The sequence below is a fragment of the Chiroxiphia lanceolata genome, chromosome 2, assembly GCF_009829145.1.
Source record: "Chiroxiphia lanceolata isolate bChiLan1 chromosome 2, bChiLan1.pri, whole genome shotgun sequence".
Taxonomy (NCBI): domain Eukaryota; kingdom Metazoa; phylum Chordata; class Aves; order Passeriformes; family Pipridae; genus Chiroxiphia; species Chiroxiphia lanceolata.
This window is the reverse complement of record NC_045638.1, coordinates 77,244,434-77,266,633: the sequence shown is the minus strand read 5'-3', so window position 1 is coordinate 77,266,633 and position 22,200 is coordinate 77,244,434. Positions and strand designations below refer to the sequence as shown.

The 22,200-nt window shown below is 39.3% G+C and overlaps 1 long non-coding RNA gene across 1 annotated transcript; it reads right to left on the bottom strand.

Annotated features, from left to right (window-relative positions):
* Positions 1-3,018: 3,018 nt before the first annotated feature.
* On the bottom strand, positions 3,019-22,124 carry LOC116782247. Its single transcript, XR_004355175.1, has 3 exons — positions 21,964-22,124; positions 20,521-20,638; positions 3,019-3,114 (listed from the first exon to the last, which is right to left on the bottom strand). It is a non-coding gene; the product is annotated as an uncharacterized LOC116782247 (long non-coding RNA).
* Between the last annotated feature and the right edge of the window lie 76 nt (positions 22,125-22,200).

Here is a 22,200-nt window from a genome sequence, read left to right as displayed (position 1 = left end):
CAAATGAGGCTGAGTGACCTGCAATTCCCCACATTGTCCTTTTAACCTCCTTTGAAGTTGGGTGCATCCTTTGCCATTTTTTTTTTTACTAATTTACACTTTTGACTGAAGGGACAGGTTACAAGGGAAGCATATCTGCAGCATATCTGCTGTCTGCAGCAGACTTTTTTTGCATCATCTCTTTTATCTGGAGTAACACATGCTCTTCTAGGACACAAGTCTTATCAGCTTATTAAAGGTGTTTGACATACTAAGATGAACTGCTGGCTAAAGTGCCACTTGTCTCCACTAACAGTGGGATTCAGGGGAACAAGCTCCACTGTGAAGATGTGAAAGGAAATCTCAGCACTTCAGACAGTGTTTGCTCCCTTTACAACTAACTGCCTTGACACAGTCTGGCACTGAGGTGGTGAGTGTCAGCAGCATGACCTGACCTCATGAGCACTAGGCAAGTGTCACAGTGAGACCATTGGCTCCAAGCAAGTCCTATTTCTCCCATCAGCTGCAAGTGGACAGTGACTGGGATGGCAGATAGTGCTAATGCACAGGCAAGCATCATCATCAGAGGTGAGATTTCTTAACTCTTACTTTTCAAAGGATTCTATCACTTCAGAGTATCCCTCTTGATATCCATCAATGAGAAAAAAAAAAGATTGATTGTTGAAAATTTAGAGAACAAATCCAGGAGGGTTTGGTCACATAGGGAGCAAACTAAAACCTTTATTTTGATTCTCCTTTTTACCAGCAGAATATGTGATTTCTAATTGGTAGCATCTGCAGCAAATCCCAAAGACTATAAGCCTACACCAAGGATTAGCATTTGTTGCTTTTTCCCCACATGCTACTGAAAAATATGGCCCTTTATCAAAGGCACTGTACCTAAGACATTCAGCTAGAGGTTGTTTTCTGGTACTGATACCATTAGGAAATAATGTAAACCTTGTTTTTCTCCTAAAACTCTGAAGAAATAATTTAATACTTTAGAATAACAGTAAATAGCCATAGATGATGTGGAGGTCACAGACCTCTGTGTATTATTGTGGGTATTTTGTGAATTACCTATATTTCAGCTGTCTATAAATCCCCATATGGATTCTTCTCACAGCTAATATTTTCAAGAAAATCCATTTGGTTAAAGTAAGAATTAAGCCTTCCAGAAACTATATACAAATAAACAATTCCTTCTAGCAACAGTTTGCAGATGAAAGTTGCAGATGTAGGGACTGTGCAGGGAGTTTCTCCTTTTTGGAATGTCTCAGGTGTGTACTAAGGCCACACTGGTGACTGTCACTCAGCTGTATGGTTAGCCTTCCATCCATATGTCCTTTGTGAAAGGCAATATTTAATTGTCTGCTTGAGCCAGATCTGTTTCTGCAGAACTGGCTTTTCAGTCCACTTTCTTGGATAGTATGTGATGTGCTGTCTTGTCACCTTACCTTATTTTTTGAAGATTAGGATCTGAGCAAATAGTGACTTTCTGTATTAAAGGTTTTTAAATCTATTGTTTTATTGTATCTTCCATTTACTTTCAAGGCTGCTGTGAGCATTAATTAAACAATATTTGAAATGTCACTACAAAATATGATTATAGAAGCAGCTGATTTTCCTGCAAAATTAGCAGAAGGGATAAAACCCTGAACTTGAAGAAATCTGCTTTAGCAACTCTAATTTATACATTTTGAAATTTACCTTATGAAATCATAATGAACTATAGTTAATGTACTGTGTGTATCCTAACATTTTCTTAATATCTTCCACAGTTCTTAATTTTCAGGTTTCAGAACAGAAGAACTTTGGCATATTTTGCTGTGGATTTTCGAGACAGCCAGGAAATAGATCTTTCTGAACATTGAAAGCAGTCGTCGCTTCCCTGTTGGAACAGGTTCTCTCCATGTACAGAATTGTAAATACCGCTGACACAAACACAGACATTTTCAGTCTGCAACATTTGCTCAGAGAATTAGAGCAAAATCAGCTGTTCAAACTCTGGATCTGAAATTCTCTAAGTCAACTGGGCACTGACTAAAAACCATTTATAATGTGATCTGACCCTGACTAGAATATACAATGTTTAAATGGAGGGAGAATAAAAAATATACTTCCAACTGAGTTGAACTTTGCAGAAATGTGAATATTTATGCAAATATGCTGAGTCAGTGATTTTCTAACTTACAGTCCCATCTGTGATAAAGCAATGCAAAGTGTTTGTACCAGCCTCAGGGGCAAAACCTCTCAAACACCTGGTACAGTCTGGATGGTGGCATTTCAGTTGAATGGTGCCATGCAAAGTATTTTAATTTTGTCCCACAAAGAAAGGCTGCTCGTCCAGTTCCTTCTCCCACCAACATTTTCTCTGAAACTCAGTCTTTTCTTTTAACTGGAATTAAGGCCATTATTGTCTACAGCAGGGGGGGAAAAGCGTCATGTGTTTGGACTGAACTGTCATTCATTCCACCCTAAAAGATGTTCACCCTTCGATCCATCTCCTGTGGCACAGCCCATAAGGGAGCCCCTATGGCAGCACTGCAAAAATTTTGCACTTTCTTGTTTCATAACAGTGGAATTCATGTGCCAGTTGTGAGGTGCTTAGAGGAATTCTCCTTGCCTTCCTCTCCCAACTTCTCTGCTATTAGGGCCCAGCAGGCAGTAGGTAATGTAGCACACCTTCCTTCTTTGCCCTTAACAGTCTGGTGCTGTTCTTAGATGGAAGACTGAGTAGAAAGAAAATCCCAGTCCCAAGTCTTCTCTCGCTCCCTATGAACACAGATGCTTTTAAACCTCTGTAGGTGCCTTTCCTAATGCAAATACATTCACAGGTCCTTTTGAGTGTAATAGATTAAAAATGAAAAGAGAAGTTTGGAATGGAACTGCCAACCTGAATTTGTTGTTGTCAGTATGTTGCATAGCAGCCTGGATGACAGATTGCTTTTATGATCATGTTTCAGTTGAAGTTTTGTTTTACAATACAAAACATGCAGGCTTGATTTCTTAGTAAATTTTTTTCTTGCTTACCAGTTTCTGTAGCAGTATATCATCACATGCTTCCTTGGAAGGAACATTGCAACATGAAGTATTTGTTTGCAGTAGATTATCAGAAATGTGGTTCAGCCAGAGCTTAAAAAAAGAAAAAGGAGAATAAATTACAAGTCTCATGTGATACAATAACTTAACTCACTTTAGCACTTTGGTTTTATATAAGGATGGCAGGGGGATAAATTAAAACTGTGCAGGTAGTCCTGCTCTTCCTAAGGCTTGACTTCAAGTGCTTTATTCTCCTGAGATAGTTCCTTCAACCCATCTTTTTTTGTGCATAGCATATGTAAGTATTTGTATAATAGCCTGCCTCTTCATGTACAAACAGTAGCTACGGTTTTGAAAATTTCAGGTAATAGGAGGAGAAGAGGCTTTTTAAAAGCCTGACATAAAAGTAATGCAGTGCAGGAGAATGGTAAATGGAAAGAGAAGCAGCAGTATAAGAATATTGGCAGTCAAAGCCTGTAATGCATAACCTTTGGGCCAGCAGCTTGGCATGCACAGCCAGTCTGGCATTAGCATTGCCTCAAGGGAGGCCTTGGTTTGTTTGACCTTGAAAGTCTCACTCTTTGAACAAGCAGAAAATGGGATAATACTGAGGTAATACCTTCTCTCCTGAGGGACGTGCCATTTATTAGCAGTTTTTACATGTTGCTATTTTGTTTATCATGGAAAATAGCCTTAGAAAGAGCTGGTACCTCAGCTCCCTGAACACATTATGTTAAGGGACTGTGGGACCATCAAGTCAGGAGAAGCTGATCACAAAAACTAAGGAAGAGAGTATTGCATTAAAGGCACAGCTGATACTAAACTGAGCAGATCTTCTGCAAACATGCTGTAGTGAGGAGTGAGGGTAGATTGCCTCCCTGACATACCCCAGCTGCAAGAATCCTGGTGTCCTGCCCAGGCAGGTCAGCATCACTGGACTGGTCACTCCAGCTCTGCCCCAAGGCCAGAGACTCTGAAGGGTTTTCTGGTTTAATGGTTCTCTGTCAGAAAGTGCCACTTCAATGAGACTGAAGTGTATAGTCAGTTTTGACATAATTCAGCTTTGAAACAAGTTTTGGTTTGACTTTGAAAAAAACCCACTGTTTGTTTTGAAGGTGGCAAATAAAACATTTCATCTGTGATGCTTTGTTTTACCACTTTTGAATTATTTTTAATTCTATAGTGCTTTCTGGCTTCCAATTTTTTGTCTCAGTGTTGTATATATAACTAAATGAGACATGAAACAAAATCAGTGATAGCTTAAAAATAATATTTAACAGGAATTTTCACAAATTTGTCTTTAATTTTAAGGAGGAATCATAATCATCTAGAACCTGATTCATGAATGCTGTGCTTCAGATTTTCTTTTGTACATTTCAGCTTTAACTCTGATGCTTGAAATAGGAACCTCTCTTAGTACAACACCTTCACACATCTGTACAGTCAGTGCTCAGTACTCTAGGAAGCAGTGCATGGATATGCAGAAGTATATTTTTCATTGAAAATGCCAGCTGCTCGTGGGAGCAATGCAAGGCCATTCTGCTCAGCTAATATAAACTGCACTCTTAGAATATTAACTACAAATTCTTCAGAATACTGTGAACTCCAGGGAAACATATATGAAAATTAAAGGAGCAGCATATGTAATATTGTAAGTAGACATAAGGTGGGCAGGTACTCTGAAACTACAACAGCCCAGTCACCCAATAAATTTATGCAGAAATGAAAATTTTGATAATGCAGTGCAGCTGACTGGGTTAATACCACCATTAAGTGATGTTCTGAGTACATTGGTACAGTAATTTGCCATTAAGAAGCAAGCAATCTGTTTTCCTTACAGGAAAAAATTGAGTATGACAACACCAGTAAGGCACATTTAGAAAAGGCTTTTTCAAAGGAATCTGACAGCCATCCATTTTCCAATTAAAAGCTGAACCGACTGTCTGGTTTTCTTCTATTTGTTTCAAAATCCCAGAAAAAAATGTACTTGTTTTCATCACATACCCAAGTACTAGCATGTTTGGAGCATTTAAATTAACTCCGTGGATTATGAAGATTATACGAAATGGCAATCTGAAGCAATTATCCTTCCAGAACATGTGGTTAAATTTGTAATCTTCCTCTGATGATAAAGCATGTCCAAGTTCCTGCCCTACTCCAGGGTACACAGAGTCTGTCACCAGGTTCAGCGTTGCCTCAAATGGAAATCCTCCTGGCAGGGTGCTTTGCATCATGTGAGTTTTGCCATATGGGTCACTAGAGAAGAGATAAGCCAGGAAAAGTGATGTTTTAAACTGAGCCTGAAATAAAGCTTGACATGGACATAGGAAAATTCTTGTATGCTTCCAAACTGGAAAGCCACTGGCGAAAGAATTACTGAGCAGAAGTTATTGCCCTGGGACAGAAGTGTCCGAACCACAGTGGTATAGCACTTACAAGTTTATATGACAATACACAATACATCTTCCTAGACTCTTGATTATGATATAGGCAAATGACCAGGTTGTAAAATACAATTTATTCACAGTTTATTCAAATAAGAATAGGTGAACTGATGTGTTCATCTCTTCAAATGTCCAAACCATGCTAAGTTATCTTTGGCCCTTCAATCATATGAAAAATACATTTCACATATTTGAAAATTGCTACACTCCTACTCCAGACCTGCACTTTCAAGGTAAAAGAAGGCAATAAAAAGAGCTCAAAAATGCATTTTTAAAAGGATAAATCTTTTCTTCATTTAAGTAGTGCATGGAGGGCAAATGTGAAGGCAATATCTGTCACCCATTCCAGCACTGATCCATTGATCTTTGCACAATTCAAATTGTAGCCCTCCAAATTAATCAGTGAAAGTCTTTTGATGTGGAAAAGTGCAAGGCAATTTTCAAGGCAGACTTGAGGTGGATGAACCGTTCTCCAGACCTATGTTACAGTATAGAATAAAACAAAAAAATATATTTTAATATAGGATAAACTGTCAGAGAAAAGTAGTGATTTCAGCGTAAGAGCTTGTTATCTCATTACTGCTCAGTAAAAGAATAAGCATGAGAGTATATACACAGCAAAGTTTGTAAGTACTTTGTCATTGAAGTCATTCTTTAGATTTACCTACCAGTGAGCATTGCGGTGCACACAAAACTGTTCCCCTGGTTGCCTAGATTGGGAACCTGTGAAGCATGTTGCCTCTACCAGTGCTCAGCTCCCAAAGGTTTCTTTTCTCTGAAAAAAAGGACTTGGGGGTAGGGGGGGGCAATAGGAGATTATGAATCACACAGTTGGGTAGCCCCATGGTGGAATCATGGTGTGCACTCATATTCAAGAATTCAGAAGGCCATTTCCTCTCCTCTGTCTAGATTTTGCTATTAATGTATGAAGGACTAAATTAGCCAAATAACACTTGAAAATCTAGCTTAGAAGGTGCCAGGATCAATGTTTAAAACTACTTGTATCAGAAAAAAAATAATTGGAAGTATCACTAGTGAATTAAATTCATGGTTTTCAACTAGTTCTGACAGTTTTTGACAAAGTGCAGAAGAGATTTAACTTCCTATAAATCTCAAGGAGTTTCCTTTAATTTTATACACTTGCCTTCATCTTGAGCAAGCTAACTTAGTTGAAATTTTCAGTGGAGGACACCAAATGATGGAAAAGCTACCATTTTCCCAGGTGCCTTAATCACCATCTCATCTTTTCATGGTGTGTATGATTTTATTGCCCACATCAAGCTTCACTGTTCCTCTTTTGCATGTTTTCTCCACTAGACATTTGATACCTACTTTGAGATTATGGATTAAAATCATTCAGTAATGATGGGCTTTTTTCTGATCCCTGTGAGCATCTAATAGGCATGTTTATACACCACAAGCAGTTTAGGTGACCTTGTTTATCATATTCTTTCAGTCAAACATAATTTTTTTTTCTGCTTTCAAATTTCATTGTGATGTTGGTTTGGAAAAGCAATATACATTCTTTTTGCTCTAGCAGTTCAAGGTGTTTTCAAACCTTTGTATAAAGACATACTGTTTGACATAGATGTTTATTATTCATTTCTACTCTTAAAATATTTAAACTGAAATGACACTACTCAGAAATATTACATCTAGGATAATAGCTATTTCCCAGCACTGAACCAAAAAAGTTTGTAATTGGTGTTTGCATTAGAGTTACCCTCCAATTAAGTGCATGTAAAACTAGTAATAACAGAAAAAAAAGATTGGGCTTGTTTATAATTTTTTAATCAAGAGGTCTATTAACCTGTTCTATCCAAGACTTCCCAAATAAGGCTTAAACACATTCACAAAGTGTGAGTAGACATTTATACCAGCTCCAATTCAGAAGAGTACCATAACAATGTCATAAAATGTCTAACATTACTAAGAGTAGGTTTTGAAAATGCTAAAAAAATTCGATCTCCTGATGTTGAATTGTGTTCTTCAAGAGCTGGATTTCAATGCTTGGTTCCTTTTGTCAAAACTGCTCAGATTTGCCATTCCTCTGAGGAGCATACTCCCACACACTAGCAGCCTTGGGTGTCATGGTCATTTGGGTGCCAGCCAATCTTTGGATGGTGTGACTTGGATATGTCTTAAATATATTGACGAAATAACAAGCCTAAATTTCAACAGAAGAGTTTTTGGATTGAAAAGGATTTCGTGTGCAGTCAAGAGGTAAAAATGCTGGGAAATAAGCTACTAGCCATATTGTCACAGCTGCACAATAATGCAATATTGATTTTAAACTTAAGTAGTTTTGACATATAGGACAGTCATGAGGAAAACATGTCTCTGCCTAGTAGACCTAATTCAGATAAAATTGGATTCAATGCAAATCTTTGCATCAAACTGATAAAGAGTTTTGGAAGTCAAATATGCTACCCACAGCACGTGCACTAATGCTCATTTTTCAGTATTAGAACAGAAAATGCAAGAATAATAGAAATACTAATTTCTGAATGCTTTATGTACTTGAAATCATAAATCCTCTGCAGACTTTGAACAATTGTCTTGAGCATCTCTTTGTCAGAGAGCAGAAGTGGGCTGCTTCATGGGAGAAGTTGATTTGGGAGCTGAGGGTGACAGCCACATTAGCAGGGCAGTCATGTCACCACCAAGGTACAATCCCCCATGGCACTCAAATAAGAAGAGCAGAGCAAGTGCTGTGTCCATAACCAGAGTCTACCACAGCCCAGAAATTGCAAACTTTCAGAAACCTGGAAACTTTAAGAGGTCCTTACCGGCCCATGCTCACTATGCTATTAAGCAAATGCAATAAGTCAAATTATTTTCTGATATCCCTCTGTTGAACATTGAATTATTCCATTGGAGGAAGTCATCCTCGAACAGATATTACAAAAGTGAAGATCATTTTGATAACCTGTCCAGCTAGGTTTCAGTGAAGAAAAAACAACTATAAACAAATTATGTTGATGTGCTGTTTAGCAAAAGCTATACATCTCAACTTTGCAGCATGCACAGACCTGATTTTTCTCATTGGTGTTCTGATTAAAGGATTTTACAAAAACATTGCTTTGGAGCTGTCTATTCTTAGCAAGATGTTTTGGCAATACACAACAAATATCTGCAAAAAGATGGAAAGGCAACAGCATCTTAGGGCACTCTGTTCTGCCACTCACATTAGCCTCCTGCACCTTGATTAGCCACTGCCTTTTTACTCATCAATCACCCTTATAGTCAACAGATGCCTTAGTCTTCCAGCATATTTTACTTTGAATTCTGACATGAGAGGTACGGTTGAATACTGCTGAAAACTGTGCTAATGAATCCAGCAAAATGACTGTCAATAACTTTTTGGTTTTGGTCAGCGCTAACATTTAAATACCATTTAAATGTGAGTTACATCTGGTCTTTGGTGTGAAGCTAGCTCAAGTGTCAGACTTTTAGGAACATATGTAAAAAATAAATCTTGTAATGCACTTTTGTATAACAATCTGTCTCAGCCTGGGTTGCACATTCTCATATACTTCTGCAACTCAGCTTCAGAACTCTATTCATCTCATGTTATTTGTCATAGAGAGCTGATTGATATGTGGTTATGTTTCATTCTGTTTAACATATGAAAATATTTCTGTCTTAACAGTTGCTGGTGTTAAGCACATGTGTTCATCCCAGGGATGCAACTCATTAATTACTAAGAAAGATCCAGGCTATCCTTTGTCTGCCATTTGCAGTTTTTGAAATAATTCCTGTGATGTAAGAGATGGAGCACAGATAGTCTGGAGTCAGGTTGGTGACTCCAACCTCCTCATCAGGATTAAGAAAAAGATTCAGCAGTCCTACAATCTAGAGTGAAGACCCTTCAGCAGGACCAGCTGAACAAGTTACAAGCTGACCAGTTTGCAATCAGCTTGCAACCAATCTTTACAGGACTGGCCACTGTGTCTTTCAGAGGTGGAAAAAGAGATGTGAATAAAGTCAGAAAGCCCACTGTTAGGAGTGATGGCAGTTCCTCAGCATGACTAAACACACAGGGAGATGCTGATGGACTTGACAAGAGGAATGTGTTTGTTGAATGGCTGGGCTCCCTAGAAGACAGAATTCTGCAACTCTTTTTCTATAACTGTTCGTTCTTGCAAAACTTCTGAAGAAGCCACAATGATGGGCAATTCTGCTTCCATCATTACCTGTGTGACCATCATTCATGGGTTACTAATATGCTTTCTGCCTCTGATGGATCCTAATGAGACCAGGACTTATTGTATGCCCACCTCTAAGGATTCCTTTTTGGTGAATACTTCTAGTGAAAAAAGTTCCAAACTTCTTAAGTCTGAACATTTTTTGAAGTTAATACACTTGAGCTAACTTTGGGGTTTTTCTAGTTTGGAGAGAGGGAGTCTGAGGGGCAACCTCATCTTGCTTCGTAGCTTCCTGAGGAGGGGAAGTGGAGAGGGAGGTGCTGAGCTCTTCTCCTTATTATCCAGTCATAGGATGTGTGGGAATGATTCAAAGCTGCAGCAGGGGAGGTTCAGACTGGACATTAGGAAACATTTCTTTACCAAGAGGGTGATCAAACACTGGAACAGCCTTCCTGAAGAGGTTGTCAATGCCCAAGCCTGCCAATGTTTAAGAGGTTTTAAGAGACAAGTCCCTTAATGCCCTAATGCTTTAACTTTTGGTCAACCCTGAAGTGTTCAGGCAGTCTTTTATAGGTCCATTCCAACTGAAATATCCTTCCTGTCCTGTCCTGTCCTGTCCTGTCCTGTCCTGTCCTGTCCTGTCCTCTTCTCTCCTCTCCTCTTCTTGTTGGACTCTATTCAGTTGCCTGTTGGTGTTCCCTGGTGTTCCCTGGTCCACCAGCTGTGGACCTGGGTGGAGGAACCCTGTTTCCTGTTCACCGAGGTGGGGACAGCATGAACAGACACTCTGTCCTTTTCTACCTCCAAGACACACTAGGGAAAGGAAAAGGGTAGATGTGGTAAACTCTTCTGGCAATGGCAACTCCATTTTAGGGGCAATTCAGTAGCAGGGGCATGTTTACAAAGATGTGTTGTGCAGGACATGAGCAATAAAGTCATTGCTGCATCATGGTGATGGACCTACTGTTTCTTACGTGGCCACTGATTCAATGCATCTAAAATGTTTTCCAGGAATGTGATATATTCTGGGCAGGAAAGGCTGACAGGGAATTTACATTTTAAAAATTAAATTGGATAATTTTTTCTCTATAATCTAATAATTTTATATAGTTTATTAATGATAATCTGATCAAAAGGTATGACATTCACTATTGAAACTGTTCACTGTATTCCAGTCTGAATTTGATTTACTTCAAATTCAAGCCATTTTACATTGTTATGCTTTTAACTGCCAGATTAAAGAGTCCACTAATGTATTTGTGTACTCTGCTAGAAAAGCAACTAGAGAACCAATTTGAAGATCAAAGAGGATTAGACAGATACAGTTGCTTAATTCAACCATTTGAGTTTGTTTATCATTAAAACATATATTGCTTTGATTTAGACACTGCAGTTTTAATCACTGTTGATTTTCAGCTCTTAGAATTAAACTTGATCAGTATTTTCCATTATAGGAAATTATTTCTTATTTAGAATAAACTCAAGATCAGCAGTGCTATGACTAAATTTTGCAGGAAGCATCACTATGTTTCCTTTCAGAGAACAAAACAACCTCTAGGCTGTAAGAATTTTTCTTACACAGAAAAGATAATTGCTTACAAATAATGCTTCAGGGAGCCTGTGAAGACTTGTAGCACGAAGCTGCAATCTTTATACTAAAAAAATCACTTCTTATTCCTGCAGTAGCTTAATAGCAGCATGTCAGATAACATTGTCAGAGCTTATAACTGGCACTGTTACCTTTAGACCCCAATGAGCATGCCAATGAGGTAATGCATGCTCACAAAAATGAAATGATGGGGAAAAAATCCAAAACTATCAAATCAGTCTGGGTAGTTTCAGAAGTTTGGTTAGGTAATTGGATGAATTGTTATTTGTGCCCCATTCCCTACTCTTGAGTGTGTTAAAGTGCACTGCCTTTTATTGCATGGAAATGAATACTTCCCTAATTTCTGGTGGCCATAACAAGGATAGCTGACACAATCACAGAAAATATCAAAGGTCTGTGACTCGCTCCACTCCAACCCAGATGGTAAGAGGCTGAAATACAGTCTCTTGGCACTGATGGGCAAAGGGAACTCCACGGCATTTGTACCCACCCAACTATGGTTACAGAACAAGCCAGACTAAGGCACATGAAACAATCATGGTCCTACATTGGTGCAGTCTTAAAAACATCAAACATTGCAAGAGCAGTGTAAAACATAATGTAGCACAGCCCCAAATTACTTTTTTGAAAGCCTGAATGTTAAAACCACAGTTTTAACAAGTAGTTATGTCCAAGCGTAATCAAAGCCAGATTTCCCATTATGGAAGATCTCAGCACAGAGTGCTGGTTGTAAATATGGCCTCCTAAGGTAAAATTGGATAATGCCTTTTCTAATCTGCTATCACAGCTTCAGAGGCTGCTCTGACCTGCAAAAGTCAGCTGCAATGCATGTGCTTGTCCAACATGGCCATGGGGTGGTCACTGTATTGTGCTTAGATGGTCCTATGAGCAGCATGGTGCAAGCTGTTCTGCCAACTGCATGATGTCAGGTGTACCACTTAACACCTTGTTGCAGAGGCTTGTAGGCCCCTGCAAGTCTGAGGAGGGCTGACTTGAGAGGATCTGACAATACTGTCCACAGCTGCCATTTGGACTTGTAATTCAATGTTTATCATTTTCCCTGGAGCATCCTTTCCAGGACCCACATAATGATACGGGATTCTGCACTGTAGAGGCTGAGTATAGTGAGATTTAAGGGTATTTTCTCAAACTCCTCTGTGCTATATCTTCTGGTAGCATCATGTGGCAGACCTCCAAGGACTTTTGTATGGCTCTGCTGACTTTGAACCACCCAAGGATTAAATATCTTAGCCAAGGGAGTCCCTGCTGGGTCCCACAGGCTGCAGTTGCGGTAAGCTCCCTTCTGAAGTAGCTGATTTACAGCCCAGCTCCCTGGACATCTTTGCATAGAGGAGCTTCCTTCTTCTTCCTCCTCCCTGTGTCTCTGAAACTTCCTGGAGTCCTTATGAAAACAGGCTGGCAATGATCCTTGTTTTGAGAAACATGCAAAGGCTTTCACAGCAGCTTCCTTTGCAAAGGTAAAAATGAAAGAGTAATTATCAGGAAAACAAAGGCACGACTAGTGCTATATTTGGCAAGAGAAGTGATGAATAGTAAGGGCTTCTTAAGGTAATCGGTCAGAAAAAGAAGAAAAAAAGGGGATTTGATAACAAATGTCATGGAGAAGGCTGATGTTCTCAACAACTTTTTGGCCTCAGTTTTCACTGATAATTGCTCTGCCCACATCTTTCATATCCCTGAATCTCCAAAAAGAAAAAAACTAAGTGCATATTCAACTGAAGTGTAGCTCACGCAATAGAAAAGTCTTCTTGATCAGGTGGACCAGAGATGATTAAAGTTGGAAAGCAGAAGAACATAAGATTAAAATTATTTTAGTAGTAGTTTCAGCAACTTCCTACAAGAGGTTTTTCCTCCAGGCATCTAAATAGCAACAGGTATTCCCAGAAGAACCTTGCTTCTCAGCATGCATAAATCATCAAAACACGCGATGAGAAGGAAAGAAAGAAAGCAAAAAAGAAGAGGGAGCAGGTAAGGAACAAACCTCAAAACCAACTTCCTCTGCTTGAACCCCCAACCCAAAAGAATAGAAAAGACCTCAGGCAAAAGAAGCCAAGTGAGTCCTAGGAAGTTGAATAGCTATATGGGAAATCTTGTAGCAAAAGCAGTTCTACTGGTTTCAGGAGAAGTCATTTCTTCCTGCAGTGCTTCAAGAACAGAAGAAAAAGCTTTTGGTAAATGACAGTTCATCATCTGTCTCTTCAGTTTCCAGATGTGGAAAGAGTTGTCATTTTCATCTTCCCCATGAGCTCAAGGCTACTAGGAGGACGAGGAGGAGAAGGGGGAAAGTTAGGTAACACAAATAAAGGTTTCAAAACTTAAATCATCATGATGTCCCTTTGTTCCTGAAAACTTCAGACAAAGGAAGTAAGAGAAGTCTTCTAGCAACACCCTCTGTTCATAACTATATAGGTGCAAACACGCAACACAGCAGAATGGGCAAGGGAATAGCTCATCAGCAGAGTTTGCATATGGAGAGCCCTTCCTGTTGCATGGTACTGGATTTCAGCTTCACCTCAGGTTTGGTGCTATCTGCAAACTTGCTGAGGGGGACATTCGATCCTCTCCTTTTGATCATTGATAGAGATGTTAAACAGGGCAGATCTCTGTGTTATTCCCCTTGTTCTTGGCCTCCAGGTGGAGTACAACCCATTAAACACTGCTCTCTAACTATTAAAACCATCTGCTTACCCCCCTTCCAGACCCTCATGTCCCCACATACATATAAGGATATTGTGGGACACACTGCTCTCCTTTCATGCAGAAACCCAGTTACTTTATTACAGAGGCTACTAGTTCAGGTGGGTTCCATCTCTCCCTGCTTATTCTATATCCTCAAAGAAGGTCCTGTGGTTTTAAAAGCCCTGTCAACAAAACAGTCCCTGTTGACAATGGAACTGGCTGTGGAGCTGCAGAATCTGTCACCTTGTCACTATGCCCTTTCTCTTCTCTGGAAGGACCAAGGAGAAATCACCTGGAATCCCATGGTCTTGACCATCTTCCCCAGAACCATGTAGTCACTCCAAACACACTCCAGCTCTTCCTGGCCATGTTGGTGCCCATTTGGAGGAGCAGTGGGGGTTATAGTCAAAGGATTTCATGAACCTCAGCAGTCCTTCTCTCGGCCTGTACACCTTAGGGAAGCCCTTTTCCACACCTCTGGCTGGCATAGTTGTGACATTGCCTCTTTCCCATAGGAAAAATTACTGTAAAGAAGTCATCTGTATAATGATACTTCTCCCCTGGTGCAGACTAGACTAGCATTTAGTCTGCACCATTTTTCGTATTGACTGCCAGTTCTCCAAAGATACTGGAAGTATAATTTTTGGGTTGGGTTGGATTGGGTTGTTGGTTTGGTTTTTTTTTTGGGGGGGGGGGCATTTTTCCCTTTTTTTCTGAATTTTCTGAATTTTCGTTGCCTAAGTTACTGGTTTTTTCAGGTGAAATAACAAGTCCACATGATCTGGATGGCTGATCACATGGCACATATTTCAAACTTGCAACAGTACTTTACAGCTCCCATAAATTCAGTACACACCTTGAATAAATAAAAATTACAAAACCTGAAAAGAATATTCTCAGAACCGTTCAGCAAAGAGAAAAACCATCTGAATTCAAACAAAAGAATCACAACAGAAGTTCATACAGCTCTACCAGGGAGAGCACTGCATCATTTTCCCTGCTCTCTGATCTAACTCGTGTGTTGGTCTGCCAGTCTGTCTTCTAGAGTGAGCTGTGCTGCCTCGTTACCATGTCTCCAGGAATTTGCCACAGCAGGATTTCAATAAGATTACTAGGAGAAGATCCATCTTTATCCTTGAGAAAATATCTTCTGTTGTTCACCAGCTGCAAAATTTTCATCACTGAATTAGATCAACAGCAGAAGGAGATTATTTCTTGCCTATGTAAGAAATGTACTCCTGTACCCTGATTATGCTTTTAACTCATGGCAAGAAAGGTATTTTTTTCTCTTAAATGACCTTAATACTGAAACTTGCCTAGATTCTCTTTTTAGGATAGCAGTGTAGCCATCCTTAAGGGTTGAAGACCATATACCAGCTCTTTGTTCGCTCTCAAGTCAGTTGAAAAACAGTCAGACACTTCTGTAGTGCAAACTTTTCAGCAGAGGATCCTGTTTGTCAAGGTGTGAGACTGGTGTTAGTCAGGGAAAATGAACTCTCCTTCCTTTATCTGGGACTGTGAGGGCAGTTTTGTTTCTGGAACAACGTGGATCAATTGTAAGGGTTAATATCTCTCAGTTGTGCTCAGACTCCTCCTGAGACTCTGCAGGAGTGCGGACCCATTAGGGCAGAATAATCCTAAATGATTGCCACCCCTTCTTCTCAAAACTGAATAGCTCCAAAAGCATTAATTCATCTTTAAAGACTGCAAAAATCTGCCTGACCTTGGAGCAAATGCCTCTGTACTGGATGGATGGGAAAGGTAAATTTAGTCCCCAAGTCTCTTTGCAGTTCTGACTCTTTTACCTTATTGCATGTTTCTGCCTTCATTAAAGCTAATAAGCTCAAGACAGCATAAGGGCATATGAAATTTAGTATGTAATTTGTAAATAGTTGCAATCATTATTAAATATGCTGAACAAAAAGTATTTAAATGGAACTCTTACAGGTAGATCAGAGACCAACAGAGAACTGCAAACTTACACAGCCAGCTGGCCATGTTTGCCAGGAAGGAAAAACAGTAGCTGAGAAGTATTCTTCAGACAGCATCCTCATTACAAAATTCTATGTGAAGACCTCAGAGATAGATCTTTTTTGGCTGTTTTTTACCTATGTTCATTTTGGCTATGTGAGCAGGAGGAAAATCTCAAGGAACAAGGAGCCACCTCAGCACCCACTGTACAGGGGCACAGTCTTGTTTCAGGATCTTAGTCTAGTTTTACACCATTTATAGTATCACTCTGTTTATAATTCCACTGGGAATATTACAGGATGAAATAAAGAATTAACTGGGATTATTCCTGATTTATACCAGACGATGTCAGAGCAAACTCTCTAACTGCTTATTATAATGCACGCTAATTGTAATTTTTTAATACTACTTAATGCTCTGAAATCTTTGTTTGCAGGGACTGACACAGACCAAAGGTATAGGGTGCTAAGTACTTTCCATAGACAAAGTCCTTAACAAACTTCTGAAACCTCTCCAGCTTTGCCAGGGTGTCCAGCTTGTTTGGAGAAGAGTCCTTTTTTTATATTGTTTTTATTTTTGGCTGTTTGCTTTGGTAATTTCAAGTCTTCTTTAATATTAATTTATTAGTAATATTAACATTATTAATCATATCACTATTATTATATTAGCAATTTTCTTTTCAGTCTTCATGTCTGGGTTTCCTCTGCTGATCAGAAGGCATCTGTGATATGAAGTGAGGTTCTGCCCAGCATCAATACTTCCAGGTAAAAATAAAAGCTGGTGACATCTGTTCATCACTATCTGGTGTGTGCTAAACGCCTTTCTGACCTTGCTGGGCAAACACTCATTTTTATTGCGCTCCTCCTGGAGTCATTGACTGACCAATTTTGTGAGAGCAAGGCAGCATCCTGCTGTCTGTACTGTCTTCAGTTGGGTTCTCAGTGCTGTACAGCTCAGGCTGTACCCCCTTTGAAGAATAAGGATTAAGACAACTTCTAGTAGTTTGCTCTGAACATATTAGCATTTTTATTGCACAAATGAAGTGGTTATTTTGGTTTGTTTTGGTTTGGGGGTTTTTTTGCTACAGAAGGGTTTCACTAACACTGAGTCAATATAATGTACACTCATTTTTAGAATTGGATGACATAAAATGGAAGGTCTGGGTCACAGAAAGTCCTAAGAAGGGCTTGATAACAGCACTTCAAAGGGAGAAAAGTTTTCTCTTCGGAAGGGGAAAGTTTTAAAATATATACCTGACCTTTAAGTATCTTCGAACAATATTATTATGCATAATCTGTCATTCTTTACCCTTTATGCTTCCGACGGGATATTTTTTGACAGAATGTATCCCTTTTTCAGTGCAATCTACATTTTCAAAGTTCAGTGGCACATTAACATTTGCAGAAAGTTTAATCAAAGTTTGAATGCCAGAATCACTGTGGGATTAATTAATTAATATTTTGAAAGCACTTTGTAGAAGAAAAGTGCAAAAGAAAAATATGCTTTCCTATTTCTGATGAAAATTAAATTTCCATCGTGCAGATTTTCAATTTAACTTAGTGCCAAAAAGTCCCAATACAGGACTCAGTTCAGTCATGTTTTTGCATTCAGACTTGTTCAGTAGAGTGCTCAAACACATCTGTAGGCTGTCCTGAGTTAGGACTATACTAGACAAAGAGAACAGCATACAGAAATTCTCCTCCTGGACCAGTAAAGCCAACAGCAACAGAACAAGAGATATTGAACTTTCATTATGAAACTTTCATAAATGCATGGTCTTGTCACTTAGTACCCCGCTACTGATTGAAGAATGGAACCAAGTCAGCTCTGAGACTCTTTCCACACAGTCCTCCAGGACAGGACAGGCCAAGCAAGAAAACATAGGTTGGGTTTATTGGACAGCAGCAGATTCTCACTGGCGGGACCCCATAATGGAGCATGACTCCAGAAGACATTAGACTGAGTTTAGCCCCGGTACTCGGATCAGTTAAGAAATACAATCTTATTTGGTTTGGTTTGGTTTGGTTTGGTTTGATTTAGTTTTCACCCCAAAAGATTCAGCCATTAGTTAGTTTATGAATAAACTTTTCATTTGATAGTATGTTTTTCAATTCTGTTGCACAATGAGTCAGATCTGGACTAAATCAAAAGCATGGAATTAAGAATTGCAGTATCTAAATGTGAGAACCTAAAGAAAGACTGTGTCCCACATAATCACTGCAGACAGCTCTGAAAGCCTTCAGAGGGCAATTTAGACCTATTAACTAAGTAGCTACCTGTCTTTGCTGACTGTGTGGTAAATTCAACTTCCCACTGCTGCTACAGAGCCAAGGAAGCCCTCCAAAGCAGTCAGAAGCAAATGTCATCTCCAAATGAAGATACTCACCCAAGATAAGGGTGGTCCAAGATCTGAGATGTTGTTTTCTAGGAAATGGTTGTGCATTACTAGTAAAAATAAAGTCATGGTCCTGGGAACAAATTCCTTCAGGTTTACTCCTTCCTAAGTAGGTGAGCTTGCTATGGGTGCAGTCAGCCAGCCTCCTGTGTCCTGTGCTGTCACCCTGCTGCAGTAGAAGAGGAGCACAGGGCATTAAGGATGAGGTTATTATGAAAAAGGGAGGTACTGTGACAACATCCTGGGTTGAAATCAGTGCAGTGGTATGAAGTTAAGGTGTCTAAGTTCTCTGTGCTCCCTGGGAAGTCATGTGGAATTTATATAAGGGGGGGATTTGGTCACCCTAGTTCTGGATATTTTTAAGTAAATACATGCATTAACTTCATGGGTATCTCAGACACCAGGGTTAAATGAATGAGTTCTTTATGTTCCTGGAGAGCTAGCTGGTGCTATTAAATAGGATTGTGTTGGAGAGCTCCCAAAACAAGGCAATGCTTTTGGAATTTTCTAGGAAGGTACAAACTGATGTTTTGAATTTGGTGTTTGGTATGTCTGCATTACCATCCAGGCTAGTTATTGTTTATCCTGCTTCATCCCCACTATAAGTTTGATTCTTCCTTTTGGTACAACAGTAGTTCTTACTGTCTGATTAAGCTGCATGAAATAATCTTCTCTGAGGTGGAGCACGTAATTGTCTGATTCATTTTGTACTAATGAGAAGGAAATGAAGAGAAGGAGCATTGAAACACATGGCTAAAAGTTTTGATAGTGGGCGTGCCAAATGGTAGAAACGCACGGGATAATCAGTTCCATAATATCAAGTGGATAAGCACTAAATGAAACTCAAAAGCTGTTCTATTGGCCAAATAGGCATTACATGTGCTTCTGTCTCCAGAGTCAAAGAAGCTTTCTGCACGAAATAAACTAAGTTAGAGGAAAGTTAGTAAGAAAAAAATACCTGGAAGGAACAACAGTCCCATTTTTCCCTTGGCTAGTTTGGATGGGCTGATGAAAATTTCCTCTCAAAGCCCTGATGATGGCAGGGAGGGACCAACCTGCATTAGGGGAGGGGAAAAAGCCCTCAAAGTGAGGATTAACAGAACAGAAATGTATACTCTTTGTGTTTAAAGCTCTTGTCCTAAATAGTTGTCCTTTGCCTTAGGTGTCTGGTTTGTTAGCTCTATGAGAGCAGAGGACCAGCACCTACACCATAATTACTAGGGGATAATGGACAGGAGGAATCATAAGTGCCTGAGATCAGGAGAAGAGCACAGGATCCATCCCAGAGGGGTCAGAGCTGGAGGAGATACACTTGTCCTGAGTGGCTTCAGAAAGCTTTAGAAGGAAGATATTGCTGTTTCCATTTTAACTTGACTTGTGAAAAGAGCTCTTGAATCTATTGAATGAAGCATAAAAAGATGTGGTGACTGGAAACTGAAATTCAGGCTATAAATAAAGTACTTTTTTTCAGAGGGAGGGTAGCTGTTGATCACACAGGTCCCCGATATGCCTGGTGCAGTCTCCACCACTGATGCAACGGTCTGTTGGGAAGCTGTGAAGTGAATTCAGAGAAGGTCTCTCTTCTGCAGGGTGTCACACTAAACAATTTGTTCTTTTATTAGCTAGAACTTCAATTTCCATTTCCCAAAGTCTTGACAAGAGATTGTTAGTAATGCCTCCCTCAGGTCTTCTCTTTGCAATTTCCTTCCGTTGCTGTTCGCAAACCATTTGAAGAGTCGCCTGGACAATAAACTCTGTGGTGGAGGTTTTTGAATATTCCCTCAGAGGTTTTTGAATCTTTCTCTGTATAAATCTCAGTATTTTTTTTTTTATAAAATGACTGTCCTAGATTCTTAATTACCTTGGAATTCCTCAGCATTTACTTTTAAGTTCCAGGCAGTTCATAAGTGTTCAGTATTAGAGAGTGTTTCATCCTTCAATATCTGGCAACAAAAATGAGCTACTAGAGAAACTTTCAGTTTAGCTTTTGACTTTCTTTTCCTTCTCTTTAGTCACTACCTCTAAGGAACTCTTCCAGAAAATATGTTTCTTACTGCAGTAATAAAACAAGTAAAACACTGCTGCAACTTAATAGTGGCCAATAAGGAATGAGTGTTTCAATGTGTTCTTCACACTCTGGTATTGTTCTTAACCTTTAGAAAAATCAACCTACCTGCAATTATGCATAGCAAATCATATAAGCCTGAAGACCTAGACTAATGACTTGCCTACCAAGGATCTCCAAAGGGATCTGTATTCTTGCTCTCAGTCTCTGTTGCGGTACATTAAGAACTGAATTCCTTACAGCCATCAGTCCACCATTAGGTTTTCATTCATGCTGGTAATCTCCCTGAAATAGAAAATGTGAAAGTTAAAAAAAGAGGGAGAAAGAAAGACTAAATCTTTTATGACATAGTAAGTAAGCATGACTACTACAGTTTTTACCAGTGCCTCATGCATTGCATTGCATTGAAATAACCACTAAAAACTGAGTTTATCAGAAGACACTGCATAAAATTAATAAAGAAGAGACTCAAGAGCTTGTGAAGATATTCTTTCAAGAGGATGTTTGGGGAACCGAGTTTGAAATTTGTGGCTACATTTTGCATTTGCATTTATGATATAAATATATTGCCAACTTAGTGCATCTGGATTTTTTTGTCCATCAAAGCTAAATTTAAGCATTCTACTTGTTGAAATAACAGTAGCATCTTATGTGCAGTGCAAGATGCCAGAACTGGAGCCTTTTGCAGATTGCACATGCTGAACCTCACTATGACCTGTTCACACCATTGCAGTTCTGCAATACAGAGGATTACACAGGAGAAACTGCCTTAATACCCAGCCTGCCAGTGGCTAAATTCCTTTGCAAAAGGAGTTATCTGTAGTTCTATTAAAAAAACCACAAACAGTTCTAACAAAAAACATGAGTATGACAAAGATTTCCCTAGTTTAGGTCTTCAATTTTTTATTTTTTTTCATTTTTGAATATTGCATACAAAAGAATAGAAGGGAAAGAATTCATTATAAACAATATTTGAGATTGTCAGACTAAAAAATATATCATACAGGATAAGTCTATATGTTATTTGTCCGTCCTGTTGTGATTCTCCAAGCTGCAGCTAAAATGGCTGGCTTGGAGATTGTCTTGTGGATTTTGAAAGACAAAGCAGATTATCAACTCAGCAGAAAAAATCTTTTTCAAGAGAGGAAAAACACTGTGTTTGTTTAGAGTTAAGCGCAGCAGAAACATCCATCCTTACTTCTGAGACAGCTTAGATTTACTTGTGAAAGGTACATTTTGAGAAAAATAAGAACAAGCAGAATGTGAACGGACTAAATATTCAGGTATTTCTGACCAAGAAGAAAAGCTGGTTAACCTACACCTTCATCTCACTTCCTATCTGCTCTCATAGGATCAGACTGCAACCATCTTTGCAAGTTGTCAAGGACAAGCATTCTGTCAGGTTTTGATAAAATAAGAGAAGATTGAGATGAAGCCATCTGACACATAGCATATATCACTATATTTCTTCTGAGTCACATTGGACATCTTCAGATCTGCAAAAGAAGACTGTGCAAGAAGAATATTCACACCTGAAAATATGAAACAATTATTTATTGGCAAACAAACACAAAAAATATCTGGGATTCAAGGACCCTGGTGATACTCACCATTCCACAAGGCATCCCAGAGCCTTTGCTGGTAGGGCAGGAGTTGAAGGGTTGGCCTCTACAGCTGCTGGGCTCAGTCCTCAATAGCGCTGCCTTGCCATCTCTCATTGACACAAAACCTCTCAACACCGATGACCAGGCATTTCAGTACAGTGATCCAGCTGGACAAGTCCCGTGATCGAGGGAGGTTGCAGAGGGGCATACAGAGGGAGGGGTTACCTATGGAGCGTGGAATAG